Here is a 25,694-nt window from a genome sequence, read left to right as displayed (position 1 = left end):
ACTGTTTGGAAAACCCCCAAAATTAGTAAACACCACTTACCTCTTATTTGCAAAACTATGAAACCATCCTCCCTTGAATCACAACAAATCAGTAAAATTAGAACCTAGCAACACCAAAGATAGGTCCATCAATACACAATTTCCCACTTAAAATCAGTTTTCACACTTAAATAGTTTAACCTATCATCATTAAGGCCTACAGAGGTGTCTAGTTTCTTTGAAATACATTTTAGCTTTGTTAGTGGGCTTGGCTATTGAATTCATGGCCATCACTACTTGGGATTGCAACTATTAGATTGATAAATGGGAGCATTGAAATGCCCTGTTTGATGCCTGAACTTGTCAATTAGGTTTCCAAAATTTTCACAACTATTCTAGTTATAATGTCCGCCTATATCTACCACCATAAATCCCTTAATGCCACAAAACATAAGATATTGCTAGTCAATTTTCTGAACAATGGCAGTGCGTGGATGGCAAATTGGTTAACTTAAATAATATATAATTTCTTATTTCTACGTTATAGGGCTAACAAGATATTCTAGGCTTTAAAAGCATTACTGCCTTCTGTTAGGTTCTAAGGTCTTAGGATTTTATGTATTTAGAACTCTAATTTGTAATGTTGGCAAACCATGATCAAAACATTGTATTTAGTCTTATTTAGACTTGCTCAAAGTTGGTTTCATATTGTAAAGTTGGAATCGAGTGGCTGCAGAAGTACTTGGGACTCTCGGCCTGGCTCGATCGATCGAAGAATAGACTCGATCGATCGAAAATCGCACAGGTTGAATTTTCTGCAGAATTTCCAACTCAGCCCTACTTCATTAAACGTTTAGGGTTTTATGTTTTTACCCTAGGTATATAAATAAAACCCTAGCCACGTTTTTGAAGGTTGTCCATATTGTATTGTTGCTCATACATTGCTGTTTTGTGTGAATCTCGTGTGAGATCTTTGAGGAGCTTTCCTTTACACAAAACTTAGGGTTTTCATGGTGGAGATGATTTCAACATCTTGAAGATCATTACTGTTGCAACCATTGGAATTAAAAGAAAAGCAAGCGGGGAGCTTGTAGCTGATTGAAGAATTCAAGAAAGAAGTAGTCCGTGGATTCGGAGCCAGCGCGTGGTCGTGTCAGGAAGTTCTACTGGTGGGTAGCATTAGGAAGTCGAGCGGGAGCTTGTAGTCCTTTTGTACGAACTTCAATTCTTTCATAGTGAATTCAGGTTATGCCTTGAGGATCGGTGGGTCAAATCCTCCCCAGGTTTTTACCGTGTGGTTTCCTGGGTGATCATATCTTGTGTTATTTATTTTCCGCTGCTTTATATCTTGATATGATTGTTTGGATTGTTTTAACCTAGAATTGCTTAATTTGACTAAGTAACAACTTGGCTAATTAATCTAGGCTACGCAATCTGGTTGTTTAAGGGGTCTAAATTTCCATCAAGTGGTATCAGAGCTTGGTAGCTCTTTTTGTTTGAGATTTTTTATCTCTGAGTGATCCTTGACCCTGTTGTCATGGAGCATGGACACTCTCTGTTTGTTCCTCCTCATTTTGATGGGAACAACTATGCCTATTGGAAAGTAAGGATGAAAGCATTCCTGAAATCCATTGATGAAAGGGTTTGGAATTCCGTTGAATACGGATGGGAGAAGCCCGCTACTCCTGTGAGTGAGTGGCAAACTTCTGAAAAAGAAGCAGCAAGCTTCAATAGCAAAGCTATGAATGCTATCTTTAATGCTGTTTCTATGGAGGAATTTAAGAGAATCTCTAATGTTGAGGTTGCTCATACTGCTTGGAAAATCCTCCAAACTGTGCATGAAGGCACAAAGGCAGTTAAGATAAACAAACTGCAGCAATTAACTTCTAGGTTTGAAAACATTAGGATGTCTGATGATGAATCCTTTGATGAATTTTATGCCAAACTGAATGATATTGTTAATTCTGCTTTTAATTTGGGTGAAATCTATGATCAACCTAAGATTGTTAGGAAGATTCTTAGATCTTTAACTGAAGACTTTAGACCCAAAGTGACTGCCATAACTGAAAGCAAGGATGTGGACTCCATCCCTGTTGATGAGCTTGTAGGATCTCTTCAATCCTATGAGTCTGACCTACCTAAAGTAAACAAATCCAAATCAATGGCTCTTAAGTCAGTTGATGATGTTGATGGTGGTGGATTTGATGATGAGCTCTCTGCTACAGAGATTGCCTATCTTGCCAAAAACTTTAAGAACTTTCTTAGGAATACAAATAGAAAGGCAAGAGGTACTTACACTGCTGAACCTAGAAATTTTAGGAAGAATGATCCCACTAAGGTTAACAATTTTGAAAAACCTAGAGAAAATTCTGGTCAATCTTCTAATAACTCTTTGGGTCCTCAGTGTTTTGGCTGTCAAGGGTATGGTCATGTGAAGTCTGAATGTCCTACATTCTTAAGGACTAAGGGTAAAGCTATGGCTGTAACCCTTAGTGATAATGAGGTTTCTGATGATGAGTCCGGTGGAGACGAGGATGGAAACTTCATTGCTTTCACGGCTACTGCTATAGTCAATGAAGGCATATCTGCTGAAGAGAACCCTTCTGATGGGAACTCTCTGAAGATGCAGATCTTCAAGAGGCCTATAACAAACTTTGCAAAATTGCTGCAAAGATGCTATGAAAGTTGAACTTGGCCTAAAGAAAATTGATTCTCTTGAGCTTGAAAAGAGAAATTTGCTTGTTAAACTGTTTGATGCAAATGAACTTTTGAATAATGTTAAATCTGAGAATATGCTTTTGCTTGATAAAGTTAGAACTTTGGAACATGATTTATCTGTTGCTAGATCTGCTAGTTCTAAACTTGATCACATGCTGAATGTTCAAAAGTATCCTTCTGATAAAACTGGGTTAGGATATGTTGAAAGCATCTTTGATACTGGACCACATTCCACTACTTTTGTTCCTTCTTCTTCTTCTAGACCTTCTGTGAGTGAGGTTGTGAGTGATACTGTCAAACCACCTGTGAGTGAGGTAGTTAAACCTGTAGAAGTTTCACCACCTAAGAAGACTAGGGTAGACTTAAGAGAATCTAAACCTAAGGAGCCTACCAAATCTAAGGACAAGATGCATGGTAAACCTGCGTGGGTTTGTCATTATTGTGGTAAGTCTGGACATATTCGTCCTAACTGTTACAAGCTTCAAGCTGATAAGAGAGCAAATAAACCAAAAGTGCCTGTGCCTCAAGCACAAGATCCTATGGCATTAATTGGTGAATTGGTAAAGGTGTTAAACCTTTATTCCAATCATGGAGTTGGGAATCACTCAAATGTGAATAAGAACTCCAATGCTCATGGTGCATCTAAAAAGTTTTGGATGCAAAAGACTCGAAATACTTGAGTCTTTCTGACATGGTCCTTGTGCTTATTGCTCTATTCTTTTGTGACCATTGTTCTTTGTTTTTTTTGTTTTCTTTGTTCTAGGACTTGCATTGCATTACATTCATGCATTTCATTCTAGGATTTATTTGTTTTCCTTTAAATAAAAAAAAAAAAAAAAAAAAAAAAGGAAAAGAAGGAAGCAAAATTTATGTTGAACATAATGTTCTTGATTTTTGAAAAACAAGGTTGGTCAATTATTTACACATAACATGTCTTATGTACCTTGTTTAGCTTGGATGAGCTTACTTTATTGCACTTTACTAGTTTGAGCTTTGTAGTCATGTTGTGTGGGAAAGATGTTTATGGTGTTTATCACTTTGTCTTAATCTTGAAGTCACATGTTATTTGACTGTCGGACTTGATCCTTTTGAGAAAGGCATAAATAACCATCTCACCACTGTTCACTAGCCAATCATGAACACCTTAGTGCATATCATAAGATTCTGTGCTCGAGAAAGTGTAGCACATGCACAAAAAGAACATAAGGTGTAGCCTCAAAATTATTAATTAAAACTGGTGTGTACTATTAGGCTTGATGCCAATTCACTTAATTCAAACCGGTGTGTACTATTAGGCTGAATGCCATCTCATGCAAATAAGAGGCAAAAATACAAGAAACTTACATGATTGCAAGCTTTTGTTCTAGGAGATGTGGGAGTTATAGGATGTAACTTTTAGGTGATAGTCTCTTTTGAATTCTATGTGATGAATTTTGTAGACTTTGTGATTGATTGCTATTCACATATCACCTCACATGTATCTCAAGTTTTTGCTAGTATCACACACGACACAAGTTATTCTTTGTTAAACACTGTACATGCTAGTGTGTGTTTTTGGTCTGACCAACCAAGTTTGAAAATATCTTGAGATTTATGCACAACATATTTGTTGCTTGAGAAAATATAATGGGAGGTTGATTGCAATTTGTTTAAGAATATTGGGTTCAAAATTTTGGGTTTTTGAAAAAGCATTCCATCTCATACTCATGCATTTTGTTTCTTCTAATTTATGCTTTGAGGAGTTATTTNGATCGGTGGGTCAAATCCTCCCCAGGTTTTTACCGTGTGGTTTCCTGGGTGATCATATCTTGTGTTATTTATTTTCCGCTGCTTTATATCTTGATATGATTGTTTGGATTGTTTTAACCTAGAATTGCTTAATTTGACTAAGTAACAACTTGGCTAATTAATCTAGGCTACGCAATCTGGTTGTTTAAGGGGTCTAAATTTCCATCACCTTCTACAATAATTTAGAGCTGAAAACACATCACTAGAAGGATGATAAGAAGATAAATATCAACCATAAAGCAACCTTTTCCCTTTCACATGGTAACAAACTTGAATTGATAAGGTTCAAGCCTATTACTCTATTAGGTACAATTTCAAAGCCTGTGGAGTACCATTTCTTGACATACAGCCTTATTGACCATTCCTAATCTAATATAATAACAATTATAGGAGCCATTTTTCTATTAATATAACGATAGTCTAGGTTCATGACAATTGCTAGCTATTGAATAGTCAAACTTCTTAAATTTAGAGCATGAGAAAATCATACCTGCAAGTTTCCATGCATAGCAACATAGAAGAAAAGAAAATCTTAATAGTGTGTTGCGGTTGAAACAAAAGTAACCTTCTTATGTATATACATGTATAACTTAAGAGGAAAAACGCTAGGGTTTTTAAAAACTTATCAAGGCCATATATTTACCTTGATAAGTCTATATATTTACCTATGCCATCTCACTTGGGCTTCATATACCATAGTATTATCTTATTTTTAATATCTTAAGCCCAAATCAATTAAATCCATTTAATTGTAGGCCTACGTATAAGAATTAAATTGGTATCAAAATTATAAGGTGTTACATGCTCGCCATGCGAATGATTTGACTTTATTAGGAACGTTGAGACCCTAGAGTGTCTTCTAGAACAGTGTACGATTCTGGTTGTCTAATGTTTCCCCCATGTTTCCATTACTCACCTCAGTCAACGCAATCTTATAAGAACTATGAACTGTAAAATCCCCTTATGGAGTGTAAGCCCATTACCATTTGATCACATGGAATCTGAAAACTAAGAGGAATGCTTAAAATAGCAGAAGCATCTGAAGGGGAGAAGGGTTGTGTAATCATGTCAACTTTCCAAGCTCAAGGATCAATAAGCAATGAAACTTGGGCATCAAAAGGGACACTAATCGGACAGGATGTAAGCTTGAAGGTAGATGGTTGATTAAGCCATTTATATCATTCAGAATATTTGAGTGGTTGCATTCACTTGTGCGTGGACCAAGCTTTCTAAAGACTTAAGGGGGTAAGTTGAATCTAAGTCAAATACTACAGACTTGGCAGTTTTTTTTTTTTTTTTTTGATAAATTATATATTGTCCAAAAACTTTAACTTTTAGAAAATTATAAATTTAAATTTAATTTAACGTCCTTTATTAGTGTTGGAATTTAAGAAAAGGACAAGGCTGTTTATCAAAAAAAAAAAAAAAAAGAGAAGGCTACTTTCCATTCTCTAGCCCGGCCAAATAGAAGGACAATTGATGAAAAATAAAACAAAATGAAAGGAAGTTTTTTAAAAAGAAAAAAAAAATTCTTTTAAAAAAATCTGTAGAAAAAAAGAAAAGAGAAATCAAATAAAAAGAGAAAGGAGAACATATCAATTTGCTCTTCTTACATCACTTAGGAAAAAAAAAAAAAAAGTTAAATTACTAATTAATCTGCTTCGCCAACTATATATTGAACATACTAACATAGAAAAAAAAAATTGAAGTATATATTCGTTGGTCAAACAGTGTCCACTGCCAACACTACTTCGATGCTGCGGTCTTTGCCAACACAAAATCTTCAGGTTTTGGAGTCATTATCCGGAATAGCTTGGGTGAGGTTCTGGCTGGTTTGTCAGCAAGAGGTTCATGTGTGGCAAGTAGCGAGGAAGCAGAAGTGCTAGCGTGTTGGAAAGCTCTCGAGTTTGCAATTGACATGGGGTTTATGGATCTTGAGATTGAGGGTGATAATGCCACGGTGATGAAGGCTATTGTATCCCCACGACTTAATAGATCTAGATTGGGACACATTTATGATGATGTTCGCACATTAGCAGCTGGTCTTAGGAGTTTGTCTGTTGGTTGTATTAAGCGGAGTGCTAATTCCATTGCTCATAGTTTGACCCGTTATGCTAGTCAATTAGATGAGGAACTTGTATGGCTGGAAGAGGCACCACCTCCAGCCCTTGACGCTTTGTACCTGGATGCTAGTTCACTGAATGATTGAATGAATTATCGTTTCACTTAAAAAAAAAAAAGAGTGTCCACTGCCTGGCTTATGAACATTAAGCAAGAATAGATTTTCATAATTGCTATGTTCATGTGCCCAAAGCAGTTCTTTTAAAAAATAAATAATAAAAAATTTGCTTGCTATGCAAGTAAAATTAAATGTATTTACCATAGTTCGTTGAATCAGTATAACGGCAAGGACTTAAAGTAGAAGCAGAAGTATTCAAATCTAAAACATGAACTACAAAGTGAAAAATTATTAGGTATTTTAGAGTACCATTGACTATATAATTACTTGTATAAAGTTCAAAATTTTATTTTTACCCAAACTACATGGTTGGTCCCTAAATTTTACAAGTTGAGTACTTTTAGTCCCTGATATTTGTCTTAAAGTTTCAAATTGAGCCCAATCCGTTCTTGTGGCTTATTACATTATTTTATTATTGTTATTATTTTATTATTTATTTATTTATTGCATATATGACTAATAGAATAATGAGATGACCTATTTTTAATGACGGGCTAAATATAAATAATCCCCTTTTTTTTTTTTTCTGACGGGGGTTAGGTGACCACTATGACGCCCCAGTTTCATATTCCCTTGATTTGAGGCTTTGACCCTTTAACAACTAAAAAATATGTTACGTCCACAACATTTTCATAATAAATTATAAATGGTTGTTATTATTAGTTTTAATTTAACTCCATCATTGAAATTACTTTTCTACTCCATTAATAATAACCTGTAACAATTTGTCATATAAGATTTATTGTAAAAATATTGTAGACATAATATTTTTCTAATTGATCTTAACATTCCCCTTTCGTAAAGTTTTTGAGTCGAATTTTGTGGGAAGGAGATCTATTGTTAAGGAATGTTTCTCAAAGAAGTATAGGGCCAGCGAGACTGCCTTTCCACTCTTCATTCCATAAATCTTTGTAGTTTGAATCAATATTTGCTTCTTGTTTGATTTCTTCTGTGAAATAATAGTTGAAACGGGATGCCCAGTACATGACAAATCAAAAGCAAGATGACTTCAGAGTTTCTACTCCGGTGTTTGTCTTTTGTGGACCTCGTGTTGCATACACTTATGATGTATGACAAAATTTACAATTTAATTTTTATAATTATATAATTTTGGTATTTTTATGTAAAAAAATTATTTTAGATTTAGGGTTATTATTTCCTTGTTTCTAGGAGTTTTAAAAGCTTTTTAGGTTAAATTTGGTTTCTGTTATGGTTAGGTACTAATTAGGAGTTATTTTAGAATATATTTTCTTATTTGTCAAGTTTTACGAAACCCTTAAATAGGCCCTTAAGTCTACAGACGTTTTTTCATTTATTATTGATATTAATAAAAATTCATACTTTTATTTATTATTTCTCTAGTAAATTCCAGAAACCTTTCTCCTTATGGATTTAAGGATCTTTGTGGATTCAAGGAATCCTCATGGGTTCGAGGTTATTTTCAGAAGCAAACATGTTTTATTTCTTGTTTTCTAGAAGTAGATGTGTTCTAATTCTTATTGCTTCCGCATCCCGTATCAGTTGGTATCAGAGCTAGGTTCAACTGATGCGGGATGCAGAAACAACAAGAAGCAGAACATGTCTATTTTTAGAAAACAATAAACAAAACACGTTTACTTCTTAAAATAATCTCGAATTCACAAGGGTCCCTTGAATCCACGAGGGTTGAAAATGTTTTGGAATCCACTAGAGAAATAATAGACAAAAGTCTAAATTTTTATTAATATCAATAATACTAAAAAACGTTTACAGACTTAGAGGCCTATTTAAGGGTTTCATAAAACTTGACAAGCAAGAAAATATATTATAAAATAACTTGTAATTAATACCTAACCAAACAGGAACCAAATTTAACCTAAAAGGCATTAAAAACACTTAAAAACAAAGAAATAATAACCCTAAACCTAAAATAACATTTTTTTTTTACATAAAAATACCAAAATTAAATAATTACAAAAATTAAATAGTAGATTCTGTCCTACATCAACTTAAGATTGGAGAACATGGAGGGGTCCTTTTGTCAAACACATAATCATTGAATTTGGGTCACATGGTGCTATTGAAAGGCAATTGGATAATATTGCTCTACAAATTGGTGATGCAATTGGAAAATTTCATGCTGGTGGTCTCATCAATGGTGACTTGATGACACCAAACATGTTTTCAATAGATTTAAAGATTGCAAATTGAATTTGAGGGGGGGGGGGGTGGAATGTGAAATTGGGGCTCAAATAGGGTTTGGATTGGATGAAATAGGTTGGGTAAAGCCACCTTGTAGTTTTTTTTTAATTTAAATTTACGTCACTAAAAATATGCAGAATTATTATTTCTCTAAAAGGTGTATACAAGAAAATTACTGAAACTAAATAGAATTATCAATAGAGCTTACTTTTAAAACTTTAAGGATTAAAATGGTTCATTTGAAATATCAGTTGCTATCACAATCTTGTTCTTGAGACTAATTGCATTAAGGTATTTATCTTTCTTACTACTGCTACTAGCAATTCTTTTCTTCTTAACAATTTGATCTCTGATTGCAAGAACACCCTTGCTAGGACTTGGCATATATCTGCTAAGCACATATATTGCGAAGCAAATAAATGTGCTAATGGTTTGGCTGTTTTGGGAACCTCTATGAGTCAACATTTTTTGTTTATATTGGACTTGCCCATGATCTTCGTATTTTGTTTATCTTTGGGAAGTCCAACATGTATCCACCCCTAGACTTATGTAGGAGTAATATGTATAATATAATCGGGACTGTTTAATGTAAAAAAATTTTAAAAAAAATATTAAAAAAAAAAAGTTCAGAGATAAAAAGAGACGTGCATGCTTGAGGTAGACTTTTTTGAAGCAATGGATAGTTATTTGGCAAAAATGCCAATTTCGTCTTTATATTTTGAAGTCGCAATTAATTTAGTATCTATATTTTGGTAGAAATCAATTTTGTCCTTGTTTTTTTCAACTTGCAACCAATTTGGTCTCTACCATTAATTTACTAACAAAAAATGTCTATTTGGCAAACAGTTTGCATTGATGGTGCACACATGGCTATAATAATAATATAAAATGAAATAATTAAACATTAAAAAAGCCACCTAAGAATTTTAATGAAAAAAAAAGTCATGTCAAATAAAAAATTGAAAAAACTAACTGAAAAATATTTTAAAAAATCAATTTTCTTTTAGAAAAAAAAAAAAAATTCAATTTATTTTATTTTCTTTGGTGTTCATTCACTTTCTTACCTACTAAACACAAAGCCCAGAAATAAACACAGTAATCTAAAACAATACACTAATCCAATTTTTAGGCACTCTCAAAGTATAAGGAAACTGTGCTATTTTTCCTCACATTCGTGGTGGATCTTACCATAAATTTAATTAATAGACTCTACTATAAATGTAAGAATAAAGAAGATCATTCTCCATACTCCGATAATACGTAGTAATAACTCCACTAATATCATAGTTGCACTGTTATCAAAATAATACACATATCCAAAAGGAAGCTGTACGTTTTTAGACCCCTTAACACAAGTTGTTTAACCTAGTTATTTAATCAAGTGATTACTTAGATAAATTATTTAATTATAGGTTAACACAATAATATCATATCATGCAAATAAAACGGAAATATAAAGTACACCACGATATGATGACCCAGGAAAACCTAACGGAACCTAGCTATTCTCAAGGTAAAAACATATCCATTATGAAATAATTAAAGTTTTTACAATAGAACTTAGACCACTAACATCCTATTGCTACCACATGTAGAATTTACTTATACGACCACGTAATTCACAGACTCCTTCTCTATTAGGCCTTTACAACAACACAAGCTCACCTGCTTGTGACTTTGAGACTCCACTCAAAGGTTTTGAATCACCTTGAGCATTGTCTAATAATACCTATAGACTCTAAGATCTATATTTAGACAAGTTTGTGCTCACGGTTTGCAAATTGTCCCAAACTTTTAGAATCTAACAATCTCCCCTTTGGCAATTCATGACAAAACTTACATACAAAATGAAATTCTCAAATACAAGAACAACCCAATACAATAAAATGTCCAATTACATCACAAATCTCAATCTAAGACTCCTAACCTAGAAGCTACAAGAAGAGGTAGAAGATTTTGATGAGAATGTACCTGTCTTTCTTGAAAACACTTAAAAAACACATCAACGCATGTGTAGAAAGAAAGACATATAAACAATAATATGAAACACAACTATAAAAACAAAAATAAATTCTAACTCTCCCCTAAGTTAGATACATCAAAAACTTTTTATTTTCTCCCTAAACAAAGCATTTTAAAAAAAAAAACCTTTAAAAAATTAAAAAAAAAAAAAAACTTTTTCCACATTTCATCTATTTCTCCTCCTTTTTGTCACATATTGACAAAGACAACTCAAACAAAGAGTAAATAATGAACATACGCAACAAAGGATACAAGAAAATAGAGAATCAAGGAAATACAAAACAATTTAGCTCTATAGAAAATAGAAGCAACTCCCCCTATTAACAACAAAGGTTAAAAACAAGTTTCACCCCCTATAAATATAGGAAAAACAAAACAAGTAGTTTTCAGAAAAACAGTTTAGAGGAAAATTTAGAAGGTGGGGAAAAATAAAAAGAGACAAACCAAACTCAAAAAATAAAAAAATAAAAAAATAAAACAAAATTTGAGGTTAAACATGAACACAAATATTCTCTCTTTCAATAAATGAAAACTTGACACTATTTGACCCATAAACATATGGTCTTTTGAATTCAAATCAAGTAGAGAAAATATTTGAACAATTATTATCCATCATATCTCAAAAAATATTTTCCTTAGTTCACACATAAAAAAATAGCATATAGTAAAATGTACAAAGGACTCAAAAATTAATCAATCAATTTTTAGATCAAGTTGAGTACCCAATTTAGCAAAGTGTATGGATGTTATGTGTGAAAACAATGAGAGATATGACTGCAAAACTACAATGCAATGCATGAAAACACACACACACACACACACACACACACAATGCAATGCATGTGAATTCTAAACATAAATGATGCATGAAAAAAAATTTGGTCAAAAACTTAGAAACTGAAAAATTTTCAGTTTCGATCGGTCAAGCATCGATCGAATACCAATCGAGTCAAGCAGAGAACAATGATTAAAAATCCACGGATTTTCAATCGGTCAAAAAACACATTCGATCAATTGAAATTCTAAAAAATAGGATTTTTTGAAAAACAGTAGAAGTTTTATATAGAAAACACACAAACCATATAATTTCATGAATGAAATGCATGAGAATGAGTTTAAAAGTTTTTCAAAAACATTTGTTTTCAACCCAAAACTTCAAAAACAAGATTTTCACACATTTTACCCCCAAATTTTCAATCCAATGAATACATTTTGTATCAAAATCATAAAATATATAATCTTGGATGGCCAAACCAAATTCACACACAATTTCATGTACTAAGTTTAGAAAAGAATAACTTGTAGAGTGTGTGCAACTAGTAACAGCATGAGATACATGTGAGGTGATATGTAGATAGTAATCAATCACAATTTCTTGTTGGATCTATGTAAAGTTTTGATAACCGTGTGAATGCATGTGTGATTAGTGTCTAGCTTCTTGCATGCTGGTTATTGTAATTGGTAAGTAGGAAAGTGCAAGAATACAAAAGAAAATAAAATAATTGAATATTTTTTGCTTTAAAAATTCATTTTCTTTGATTTTTTTTTTCTTTCAATTAATTTTTTCATATATATTTTTTTATAAATTTGACATGGCCTGTTCTTTTCCATTAAAATGATTAGGTGACATTTTTAATATTTTATTATTTAATTTTGTATTATTATTATAGCCTTGTGTGCCCCAATAATGCAAACTGTTTGCCACGTAAACATTTTCCGTTAGTAAGTTAATGGTATGGACTAAATTGGTTGCAAGTTAAAAATTACAGGAACTAAATTAATCGTTACTAAAATGTAGTAACTAAAATGATATTTTCGTTAAGACATTAACAGACCATGTGATAGATATGATTATAATTTTTTTTTAATAATTAGGGATAATTATAGATTACCCACCTATGGTTTAGCCTGAATTTAACTTACACACTCATGGTTTCATTTTTGACACTTTACCCACCTGTGCTTCCCTCCGTTACTACTCCGTAACCCACCTCCTTTTCAAGTGTTACTCTAACACATAATTCATCAAAAAAAAAAGCCAAAACAAATCAAACACTCCTCACTCCCAAAACACACTCCCATCTGAACATGTGCAAATTACAACAAAAAAATTGGCAAAAATTATATTTAACTTTCCACACTTTCTCACCAATCAAACAAGTTAGATCCACAAAAATAAATTAAAAAAATGAAAAAAAAAATCAACAATGAAACCAGCTTCAATATTCATCTAAATATAATTGTGAGTAACTTTCCCACACTTTCTCACCAACCAAACAAGTTAGATCCACACAAAAAATCAACAATGAAACCAGCTTCAATATTCATCTAACGATAATGAGATTAAGCAATCTGTACATGCCAAATAGCCAAATAAATTACTCGCTTAACAAAGAGTTGGCTCATTTGAAGATCCCTTCTCCAATCCGTGTTGCAGATCACAAAATTAGATACAAATGATGATGTAATTAGCCAACAGTACACTAGCACTACAAGACCTAACATGACTCCCTTGCAAGTCCATGACAACCTGTAGGAGATCGAACACCGTGCACTTCATATTTGGGAATGCATCAGCAACAGTCTTGGCCACAGTTCTTATGCCGCCCCTAACATCAACCAGCAATGACTCTAATCCCTCAAACACCCTCTTGCACTTATCAATCACCACGCTCATGGCTAAGTGAGCATCATTGAAAAAAAGGAAAGTTTATATGTGCTGTATCAAATGGCATAGGATCATCATTGTGGAACCAAATGCTAAAATAATGCCATGACTTTGTCACATTTGGATCAAGCATGGAATGTAAGAAAGGCCTTAAGCTCAAGGGATTGGCCATAATTAGGAGCCTAGAAGCATCGGTCAGCACATACCCTTCTTCATCACTTTCAATAATTTTTCGTTGAACAAAGAAGTCAGAGTGGTTCAGAATGCGCTTGAGGCACGACAAACATTTTGAGCTTTTGTAGGGTGAATTGGTAGTACAGATTAGCTCAAAAAGAGTCATGCGTTTGCCATGATTGTGGATGATATCTGGTATAGCTAGTTCAGTTTCACGTTTAAGGGACATAGTGTTTATGAAGTTGAAAATGTGGTTCCATAGTTCCATCTTCCATATGTGGGCTTGAGCATGAAGAAGCTTAGTAGCATGTTCTTTAGGAACCACATTTTCAACTTCATAAACTCCATGTCCCTTAAATGTGAAACTAAACTAGGTATACTAGATATCATCCACAACCATGGCAAACCCATGACTCTTTCTAGATATCTGCACTACCAATTCACCCTACAAAAGCTTCAATGTTATTAGGAAAACAGAGAAAAGAAGATTCTGGACTCGGAGAAATTTCTGTATATTGCATTCAATTGAAGATTACAGAGGCTAAGTGTACATATATACAAGGAAAGGAAAACAGGGGAAACTCAACTAACTAATCTACTAGATTTCCCCCAAAACTTGATTAATAAAACTAACTACCACACATGTGTTATCCACATGCTTACTAAAACTAACACCAGTGATGCGAAGCTACATTTAGTATAAAAATAAAACTAACACAGTGTTCAAAGTATATATATTGTCGTTTAAGCAGTAGGTTTAAGCAGTAGACTTGAGAGTCTTCTTCTTCCCTTGATCCTTGCTTCTGTCATGATTGTTTTTATATTTCTTTGTAGAATCTTGACACCCCCCCTCAAGTGGAAGAGGGGCATAAATGTTGACCATATTCAACTTGGACACAAGAAAGGAAAATTGATGAGCCTTTAAAGCCTTTGTCAACAAATCTGCAATTTGGGAATTAGTTTTAACATGTAACATTCTAATATTCCCTTCCAAAACCTTATCCCTCACTAGATGACAATCTATTTCAATATGCTTTGTTCTTTCATGGAAAATTGGGTTTGCAGCTATATGAAGGGCTACTTGACTGTCACAAAACAGAAGGGTTACTTGAGGGTGCTTGACTTGAAGATCACTAAGCAAATACAGGAGCCAAATGACCTCACAAATAGCTACTGCCATGGCTCGATACTCTGATTCTGCTAAGGATCTTAAGACTGTTTGTTGCTTTTTAGACTTCTAGGAAACTAGGACCTGGTGTTGCCTTAAGGTACTGCAAGACTTTATTGGCTGCATGTAAGTGTGGTTCTCTAGGATATGCCATGAATTGACTCAAACAATTCACATCAAAGGTTGTATCTAGTCTGGTTATGATTAAGTATAGAAGCCTCCCTATAAGCCTCCTATAGGAACTAGGATCTTGCAAAGCTTTAACTTCATACTTATTGAGCTTGACATTAGGATCCATTGGAATCTTGGCTGGTTTACACCCCATTATGCCAGCCTCTTTCAATAGATCTAGGATATACTTCCTTTGACACAAGCTAATGCCACTTCCAGCCCTTGCTACCTCAAAACCCAAAAAGAACTTTAAGTCACCCAAGTCCTTCAATTTAAATTGTTGATCAAGAAGAACCTTTAATTCATCCAATGCCTACTTGTTGTCACTAGTAAGTAAAATATCATCAACATATACTAAAAGAGCAATGAATGAGGTAGAAGTCTTCTTAGTAAACAAAGAGTAGTCTGCTCTAGATTGAGTAAAACCCAGCATGAGTAGAGTAGTGAAAAACTTAGCAAACCACTGTCTGGAAGCTTGTTTCAGACCATACAAGGATTTGACAAGTTTGCATAAAAGCCCTCCCTTGATGTGGAAGCCTGATGGAAGGTCCATATATATGTCTTCCTTCAAATCACCATGAAGGAAGGCATTTTTTACATCAAGCTGACATAAAAACCAGCCTTGCACAGCAGCTACGGCAAGGAGGCTTTTGACAGAAACCAACTTTGCAATAAGAGAAAAAGTCTCCAAATAATCAAGGCCTTCCTTTTGAGTGAAGCCTTTGGCAACCAACCTAGCCTTATATCTCTCCACACTCCCATCAGACTTATAATTCACCTTATACACCCATTTACACCCAATAGTTTTCTTATGAGAAGGCAAAGAAGTGAGAACCCAAGTATGGTTAGATTCAAGGGCAGAAATTTCAGCAGCCATAACTTCTCTCCACTTGGGATAAGTGACTGCTTGGTGATAGAACTTAGGTTCCTCAATGGAGGAAATCATATTGCAAAAGTGCAAGTGTTTAGAGGACAACCAATGAGAAGACAAGTAGGAAGACAAAGGATGGGCAGTACTAGAGGGAATATGACACTAGGAAGACACTTGATTACATTTGTAAGCATCTAGGTAAGCTGGTTTATGACTGACCCTAGTAGATTTTCTAAGGGTAACAGGCTAATTAGAATTAGACAAGGACGTAGGCTGATCAGGCAACACAAGAGGTTGATCACCAGACATGGAAGAAGGCTGATTAGGTAACACAGTAAAATGATCAATTGACATGGAAGTGGACTGATCAAGATCATCAGGCAAGGAAATTGGTAAAGAACCAACCAAAATGGAGGAATGACTAGATGATGGAGTCCCTGGATTCAAAGGTATGTCTACAAAAACAATACTAGAACTAGAAGAATCATCGAAAACAGGATTACAAAAAATAGGTAAAGGAATTGACAAAGGAGGTGTCTCAAATAACAAAGACTTATAAGAAGGAGAGAAAAGAAAATTTGATTCATGAAATATAACATCTCTAGAGATAGTGATCTTCCTACTATGCAGATTAAGGACTTTGTAACCTTTCACATTGAAGGGGTAACCAAGGAAGACATAAGGAAGAGGTTTAGAGTCAAATTTCAACCTATGAACAAGAGGAGTAGAGATAAGACACAAACATCCAAAAACTCTAAGGTGATCAAATGAAGGTGATTTATGGAAAAGAAGTTCAAAAGGGGACTTGTTTTGTAACAAAGGAACAGGCAGCCTATTAATGAGGTAAGTGGCAGTGAGGATGCAATCACCCCCAATAAGTAGAAGGGAGATTAGATTGGAGCTTAAGGGACCTTGCAACAATCAAAAGATGTTGGTATTTCCTTTCCACCACAAAATTTTGCTGTGGTGTATAAGCACAAGTCTTTTGATGCACAATGCCATGAGCATTATCAAAATCAGGTAAAGAGAATTCAAAAGCATTGTCTAACTTGATTACTTTAATACCAGTGTCAAATTGGGTGTAAACCATGTTATAAAATGAGAATAAAAGATGTTTAACATCTGATTTAGCTTTCATGAGGTACACTCAAGTAGACCTGGTAGCATCATCAACAATTGTAAGGAAAAACTTTAAACCATCATGAGTGCAAATAGAATATGGACCCTAAACATCCACATGTATTAATGAAAAAGGTTCATTACATAGATTATTTTGAGAATGAAAAGGCAATCTCTTTTGCTTTGCCAAAAGACAAATGGTACAAACATCAATACATTTGGATGAAAAAGAAGGTAGAACATTATTAAAACAGACATTCTGCTCAAGGATGGATGGCCTAACCTAAAATGCCACAAGATTGACATGCCTTTAGAAGAAACATAAGAGGAAAAAGCTAACTTGAAGGACTTGTGATTGGAAAGATGATTTGACAAAGAAGTTGTAGTCTTGGAAGTACTCTTTTGTAGCAAATACAAACCATTATGGACTTCACCCACTTCAATTATCTTCCAACATGAAAGGTCCTAAATGAAACAATATTGAGACAAAAACACAAGACACAAAGGCAATCTTTGAGTAAGTTGATTGACAGACAAGAGATTGAATGAGAAAAAAGGTTCACAAAGAACATGTTCAAGAATAAGAGAATTAGAAAGTTTAACAATGTCAATGTGAGTAACATATGCTAATTCACCATTTGGCAATTCAACAACACATTGTGAAATAGTAGTATAAGACTGAAAAAGAGAGACAGAACAGACAATATGATCACTTGCTCCTGTATCCATGACCCAAGTTTCAACACCAAAGGCAGTTCTATTCACAAGCTTAGCAGAAAATATGGAGTGCTTGAGATTACCTGCTAAGGGTGTGGACTAAGAGTATGAAGCTTGATTGAAAGCAACATTATTTTCCATGGCAATAGTGTTGGCCTGAGCATCATTCCCTCCAATCATGGCAAGTAATTTCAAACATTGATCCATTGTAAAAGGAAATGCTTGTTAAGTGGTAACATCAATAGACTCTTCAGCAGCATCAAAAGATGAAACCTGATTAGCCCTTGGCTTGGTCTTGTAGCTAGGAGGGTAGCCATGGAGTTTGTAGCATTTCTTTAAGGTGTAACCACGCAATCCACAGCGGCTAGAAGTAGGCTTTTCCTTAGTTTTCTTGAAGGTCTTGGAATCAAGATTCATGGTCTTAGCTAGAATTGCTGTGGACTCCATAAAAGGACCATTGTTGCTGCCATGCCCAACTGATCTTTGCTTCTCATCTTGAATCAGCAAGGAGAAGACTTTCTCAACAAATGGAATACGATCCATCAACAAAATTTGTCCTCGAATGTGAGAGAAAGAGTCATTGAGACCCATCAAAAATTGCATAACAACGTCTCTGTGATGAATATTTGAGCTCTTCTCATTTATATGACACACAAACTTCTCACAAGAACATGTAGGAAGAGATTCATAGTTTTGTAATTCATCCCATAGAATTGAAAGATTGGTGAAGTATTCAGTCATAGATAGCTCACCTTGAGAAAAACTTGCAAGATCCTTCTGTAATTGATAAACCTTGGGTCCATTACCCTGAGAAAACATGTTCTAGAGCTTCTTCCAGACTTTTCTAGCAGTCTTACGGTACACCATGCTCGTGGCTATCTTGGGAGAAACACAATTAACAATCCAAGAAACCACAATTTCATTGCATCATGACCAGCTTTGAACCAAGAGAGGAATTTTCACCATGGTTGAAGTTAGAGAAGCTGATCCATCAATCAACCAGAACCTATTCTTAATCCTAAGAGCTCTCTCCATTGATCGCGCCCATGTAGGGTAATTCTCACCTCCATTCAGTGGTTGTGAGACTAATATCGAACTAGGATTTTCAACATGATGAAGAAAAAATGGATGCGATTCATCAATGGTGATGATTGCAGAAGCTTGATTGAAGGAAGCCATTGATGAAGCTTCAAGATTTTGAAGAAGAAGAAAATCACTAACTTTTGGGAAGAAAAGGAATTGAGAAATTTAAGTGGAAGCTAAAAACTGCTCTGATACCATATTAGAAAAACAAAGAAAAAAAGATTCTAGACTTGGAGAAATTTCTGTATATTGCATTCAATTGAAGATTACAGAGGCTAAGTGTACATATATACAAGGAAAGGAAAACAGGGGGAACTCAACTAACTAATCTACCAGATGGGTCAATTGATTTCATAGGTTGCGAAATTTGATTTTTTATTTCTTTTGTTGGTTTTTATTTCAATTGTGGCCAAACAACTAAAAGTGAGTAGAAATGTTGAATTCCAAAAATCAAATATATTTCTCTTTGATAATTAGCATTCCAAATTAGTTATATATACACTTAAAAAAATTACTTTAGAAACATATTTTACATAAATATTTATTGCACCACGTATGAACATTTAATACATGAAACTAAATGCATTTACTTAGTAGTTTACTAAGGTGGAAAGCTAATTGAAAATTATTTTATTTTTCTTTCAAAGAAAAGTAACAATTGATACAAATTTAGATTGTTTCAACTTGGTTTCATGATTTTATACATATAATGATTATTGTAATTAGTAAAACAATAAATTTCAGAACATGAATAAGCACATTAAAAAAAATTTAGGTTTACCACCGCACATCCTTAGTGCGATGGTCACTCCACAAGTTTAAGTGCTTATGGGGTGTAGGAGGCAAGGTTAAGGGTCAAGTCTCCAGGAGGGACAAATATATATATATATATATATATATGTCACTTAGATTAGGCTATAGTAGAATTTCTATCTTATATATATATATATATATAATTCAGGTTTAAAATTTTATTTATTAGATCTAACATTATACATGATCATGTTATATAAATTTTTCAATAATTGACCAAGATACATTTTTAGATTTATAATATTTAATTCAAATTTTGAAATAAGTCCATTTAAAATGGAAGATTTTTTGTGTTGCACAAGAGTCCTTTATGGTCCGTTTGGATTGAGATGAAGGGAGAGAGAATAGAGTAGATTTGACTAAAAATTAGCCTATTTTCAGCCAACTCTACTCTACTCCCTTTCACTCCCCCTCCTTCCCCCCTCAATCCAAACGGACCCTTAATCTCAAAACGTATTGCATGCAAGGAAGTACACCACACTAATTTTGTGTTGCCAACACAGCTTGTACTAGCTTAATAAGGATATACTTCAATAAAAGACCTTAAATCCAATATAGGGGTTACCTTATAGTCTCTAAAACTAGCATTCAAAAATAATTTAGCCCATTCTTTCTCATTTCTCTCTCTTCTTGTGACCAATACCATCATCAGCATGTCAAAGAAGAGTTGCGTTTCAGTGGACTTCTCATCTTCGTTAAAGTTCTTAATCACCATATCAATGATAACCACCTTTCCTTTCCTGCCATTTTCTGTGACTGCACCTCACATTGCTTAAAGTATTTTCACGCATTCCTCATCGTTTCAATCGTGCAATACCAACTGTTGACATTTACGATAACAATAAGAAACGCCAAAAACGCAAGTGGTTCAAAGTTCAGACCTTTGGAGAAGGCAAAATTTGCTGAATGGTACCATTTTAGAAAAAATTATGGTAAATAGTATGTAGTTGAAGTTAATTAGTTAAGTAGATTGTTTTTGGAATTCAAGTTTATCAAACTTGAGTTTCAAAAACAGTTTTAACTAATTACCTTCGTCCGTGTGCTACTTTATTAATTTTTTTCTAAAAACAAGCTATCTGGCAAATTTTGCCTTTGGATAACAATGATGATACCACCCTAGTGATTGTTTATTATAGTTTTATTTAGTGCATGCCATAAAGTGAAGCCAGTTTGGCTAATAAAGAAACTTATTTACCTGTTTAGGAAAAAAGGAAACTTATTTACCCAAATATAAAAGCAAAATGAATCTATCTTTACTTCTTTGTTTGATTTCTTCTGCGAAATAATTGTTGAAAGGAAGTCAAGAGCATGACAAAAGCAAGATGCCTATGGAGTTTCTACTGTGGTGTTGCATTCTGAATGTACTTTTAGAGAACGTGGAGGGTCCTTTCTGTCAAAGACATACATTTTGAATTTGGGTCACATGGTGCTATTGAAAAGTGATTGGATGATATTGCTTTACAAATTAGTGATGCAATTCAAAATTTTCATGGTGGTGGAATGTGAAATTGGGGAGCTTTCTTGCTTAGTGCTCGAATTGGGGAATGTGAAATTGGAACTCAAATAGGGTTTGCAAATTTGTAATGGATAAAATATGTAGGGTAAAGCCACTGTCTATTGTATTTTTCTTTATTTATTAATTTATGTCAGTAAAAATATGTCATTTTATTACTGCGTTAGACTTTTTTTTTGAGATTTGAGAGAATTACTATGTTAGACTTCTATACAAAAATATTAACAAAACTAAATGGAATCAATATTACTCATTTTTGAAACTTTAAAGACTAAAATAGTTCATTTAATTAAAGCATTTAACATTAGGCTAGTTTGATGCTAAAAATATGGCTAAAGAACCGCATATATGTAATATTTGGGACTGTTTAATGTATAAATCTATATTTCTTAGGGAGCGGAATAGCTTTCAACACGTAAACTTGAGGTCCAACTTAATTTTTCTCAAGCAATCCGAGTTACTTCAACTTGAGGATACATTTTATTAATTAGTGCAATTTGAACACATGGGATAGTGTTTTGAAATAATGAATAAACAGATTATAATTAATTACGCATACAAAGAAAAGTACCTAGAGGAATTAGCTCTAAAAATAGATTTACCTTCAATGAAACTCCATCTGCGGGAGGAATCGCTTCAAACATGTTCCCCCCAAGATATATCAAGTTCTCAGTCCCTTGCAAGTCGGCAACAACCTGAGGGAGATCCAATACGGTGCACTTCAGATTCGGGAATTCATTGGCAATGGCGTTTGCTGCAGATTCTATGCCACCCCCAACATCAACCAATGACTCCAATCCACCAAACACCCTCTTGCACTTATCCGTCACCACACTTATGACTAAGCGGGCATCATTAACCATGGCATCATTGAAAGCAATGAGTGTTCCATCATATCTATTACATTCATTTCCACTTAAACTTTTAAACAAGGGAATAAAATTTTTATTTCCTTATTTGAAAATTTTAATAATTTTTCTATTAAAACTCTCAAACAAGAGGAAAATAAATATTTCAAAATAATTAATTTTATTAGACCTTATAAATAAGCATTGTTGCAAAGGGAAATAGTGTTGTGATTTTTGTCCTTTAAAATAGTGTTGTGTTTTTGTGTCCTGTGTCGATAAAATTGATTGTGTACTATTGAATTTTTAAACAATGAGGAAAATTGGGAAATCACGAATGCCAAATTGGCGGCAAGCTAGGAAAATTTTAAGGAAAATTCTGCAAAACCAGAAACTTCCCCCCCACCCCCTCCCCTTTTGTAAAGGTATATAATAATGCCTTGGGAAGGTAACATATGTGCTACTCGTGGTCGTGGTAAAAGAATTGAAAAACCAGTGAACAATGAAGTTGCGTGAGACAATTAGCAGTATGGCACGTAATGCTGCTACCAAGCTTGTCCCCACAACTTATCTTCTAGAGCGGTGTTGGTTGCATGCATCCATACTAAACTAAAAATTTGAGATCAAATTGATTGTTTGCTTTTGGATTTACCGGAATTTGGCTGAACAGAGAAATCACAGATTCACAAATACCAAATTGGCAGCAAGCCAGCAAGTATGGGTTGAGTTGCTAGGCATGTTTTAACTGTCAGAAACAAATTGAAAAAAGATAATGAAAAACAATGCGGATGAGAGACCTCCACAAAGTTGAAAACTAGTTGGATGGCACGTAGGATACTACCAACCTCCCACAAATTGTCGTGTAGTCATGGCGGTGGCATCCAAGGTAGTCCACGTTCTAAATGCCACCAATTAATTAAATGTTGGCTGCCTCTCTCTCTCTCTCTCTCTCTCTCTCATCAATATCCTTTCTAAATAAAATTGAACAAAGTTTTTTTTTAAACTAGTTTAAAGAGAAATCCTACAAACTCATTATATATCTATATATTAAGTGTAAATTTTAAAAATCTAACTATTAGATTGCATGTTTTTATTATATCCTTTATGCTTGCAAAATTTCAAGAATATAAAAAATCAATTGCTGTGTTATCAAACAATTGTTAAAATTTTAAGATTTTGTGATTTAAAAAATTGTGTATAAAAATAAGTTTATTGATCGTATAGTAAATAACATATGATTTGAATGAGATTTGATATGTATATTAAGAATAAAATAAACATGAAATTCAATGATTAAATTTTTCAAAATTCACATTCAAAAAATATATATATGAGAAGTTTAAAGAGTTTCTCCTCTAACTAGTTTGGAGAAAAACTTTGTTCAATAAAATTTCATTTGTCTTTTTTAATACTAAAGTTTAGGAGTGTTCATGGGTTGATCTAGTTAGGTTTAGGCTCAACCCAGACTCGACATGATCACTATAGTCTATTTGGGTTAGGAAATATGATGAAAAGTGCTTATCCATTTAAATAGTCCTCATGGCACTAAAGATTACCAAATGTGTGTGTATATATATATATATATATTTTGACTGTGGGTGCTTACGACAAATGACAAGAAGTGGATAACATATTACTGCTTTTCATGAATGTGAAGTGAAAGCCTCATAGGAGTGTAACCTTTTGGGTTGGAACGGCTGATAAAGTCTATGGTCAAAAGGTACCACAAAAATATAGGTTCCTTGCACTTAATTAGGGGTGTCCATGGGATGGTTTGGGTCAAGTTTTTGCTCAATCTGGACTCGACCCAACCATTTCGGGTGGAGAAGAATGGAACCCGCCACCAACCCGTCAGGCACATCGAATCAGGCCTTATCAAGTTGTGGTCGGGTATTAGTTTTTGTCAGGTTTGTGATAAAGTGAGAAGATTTCACCAGATCTAGTTGAGATTTCACCAGATTTAACTGATATCTGGTTGAGATCTCCTTATAATAGCGGAGAAAGAAAGAAAAATCTTATTGGAATGAGGTGATGACACCAAAATTTGATTGGAATGTTGATGTGGACGGCAAAGGAAGCTTCAAAGCCAGAAAAAGGGTGGAAGAAAAGATTATTGGATGGGTCAGGTTTGTCAGGTTTCAAGCTCTCTCACCGGTTAGTCGAACTGACTTCGTCAAGTCTATGTGTGTTTGGCAAAAATTAAAAAGCCAGCATATTTTACTATTCAGCTTATTTTTACTATTATTCATGGGCCTCACTATACTTTTTGGTACCATTCATAGGTCCCACTATACTATTTCAACTAACTTTTACCTTTATCTACAATACTTCTGAAAGTTTTCAGTTTCAACAAAATAAACGGATCCCAAACAGACCCTATATCTTCCCTAACCACCACCGACTAACAAGCTCATCAGATCAGGCAAATTTTGTATCGGATAACCATGGGTCGGTTGGTCTCTTTGGGTTTGATTGATCTTGGACAAGCCTACACTTAATACTCTCTTGGGAAAAAATGAAATAGGATCAGAGGAAAGCTACCAACATGGACTTTGACAGAAGTGGCATCAAAAGCAAAGGAACTACTCATTGAATTTCTCGATGTGCAAAGGAACCTCCTAGAGATGTCCAATCGAGGTGTCTGGTTAGGTGGAACCCTCGAGGTGAAGGAATGTACAAAGCAAATTTTGATTGAGTGATTTTCTCTTAGTTCTCTCTAACTAGTATTGGTGTGGTGATCCAAGATTCTTGTTCGAGTGTAATAGCAGTCTTTAGCCAAAAAATTCTGCTACCTCACTTAGTAGATCTAGTGGAAGCCTTGGCAGCTAGTAAAGGGAGCAGTAAATTTTGCTGGAAAACTTTGCATTTCCCAAGTGGAGTTCAAAGAAGATAGTCAAAGAGTTATCACAACAATCAACAATTAGATGCCTTATAAAACTATGTTTAGTCATGTAATTAAAGAGATTTGGTTGTTATTAGATGCTTTTCGTAAGTGTGGTTTTGGACATGTAAATAGGTAGGGTAACTAGCTTGCCTATTCCCTTGCTATAAGAGTAGTTCTATTTGTAGACATTGATGTATGGGTAAAAGATCTATCATCTGAGTTGGATGTTGTATTCCAAGCTGATTTACTTCATTTATAAAAACCTTTCTTACCGGTTCCTCAAAGACAAGTGTCATAGAAGGATTAAGAGGAAGTATTGGTCAAATATATGATTGTCTTGTATTGTTCACCCAAGAGCCTTGTGTTTAATTCTAAATCCAAATGTGTTGTGAATGGTTTTAGAAGCCAAACCTGTGATAATTGGTATTTTTGGATAGTGTTTCTATGTCTAAGTGCAATATGGTCACACTGGACACCATAAACCTGTGGCACTAGAGGTTTCAGTCATGTAAGCTTTAATAACCTTTCCAAAATATCTAAAATAAGATAATTAGAGGGGTGGCAAAGTGTTGGGGTCAACCCAACAAACCAAAAGTAAAAACAAATTGTCCAAAGACCATAGTTGATCACGATGGTTGTTCTCAATTCGCCTATCTAGATGGCCAATCTCAATGACCAAACTCAGACTATCACATTTAATGCTAGAGACCTATCCTCTTTGTCTACATATTGGGGCTGTTA

The 25,694-nt window shown here is 34.2% G+C and overlaps 2 pseudogenes; both read right to left on the bottom strand.

Annotated features, from left to right (window-relative positions):
- Positions 1-13,373: 13,373 nt before the first annotated feature.
- LOC112000530 (probable O-methyltransferase 3) lies at positions 13,374-15,262 on the bottom strand (annotated as a pseudogene).
- A 4,963-nt stretch (positions 15,263-20,225) lies between these two features.
- On the bottom strand, positions 20,226-22,939 carry LOC112000531 (probable O-methyltransferase 3; annotated as a pseudogene).
- Between the last annotated feature and the right edge of the window lie 2,755 nt (positions 22,940-25,694).

Source organism: Quercus suber, unplaced genomic scaffold (assembly GCF_002906115.3).
Source record: "Quercus suber isolate HL8 unplaced genomic scaffold, Cork oak 2.0 scaffold_564, whole genome shotgun sequence".
In the NCBI taxonomy this organism is placed as follows: domain Eukaryota; kingdom Viridiplantae; phylum Streptophyta; class Magnoliopsida; order Fagales; family Fagaceae; genus Quercus; species Quercus suber.
This window is presented reverse-complemented; position numbering and strand designations above follow the sequence as displayed.